This window comes from Geospiza fortis, unplaced genomic scaffold (assembly GCF_000277835.1).
Source record: "Geospiza fortis unplaced genomic scaffold, GeoFor_1.0 scaffold143, whole genome shotgun sequence".
Classification (NCBI taxonomy): Eukaryota; Metazoa; Chordata; class Aves; order Passeriformes; family Thraupidae; genus Geospiza; species Geospiza fortis.
In genome coordinates, this window is record NW_005054590.1 from 227437 (window position 1) to 227794 (window position 358).

Genomic DNA, 358 nt, shown 5'->3' on the forward strand with positions numbered 1-358 from the left:
AAACTGGGCACTGTCATACACAACGTGTTTGTGAGGAGATACCAGGCGCTCTGGAGAGTGAGTAGCCTGATGATCGAGGGTCCAAAAGGTGACATTTCTCCTCATTTCCCTCTTTTAGTTACTGGAAAGACCCAGTGGAGATGGGACTTTCACAAATACGGAGACGGTTATCAGGGCCGAAATAAGGACGATACAAAACTGAAGGACACTCCAGGCTGCTGTTGCTGCTGCTGATTAAAGGAGCAGGGAGAAGCAGTGAACTGCACAGCTGGGAGCAGCGGGCACAGCCCGACCCGGTGTGTCTTGGCACGGGTGCCCTGCCCGGGCTGTGCCATGGCAGGAAGGTCCCCGCTTGCCA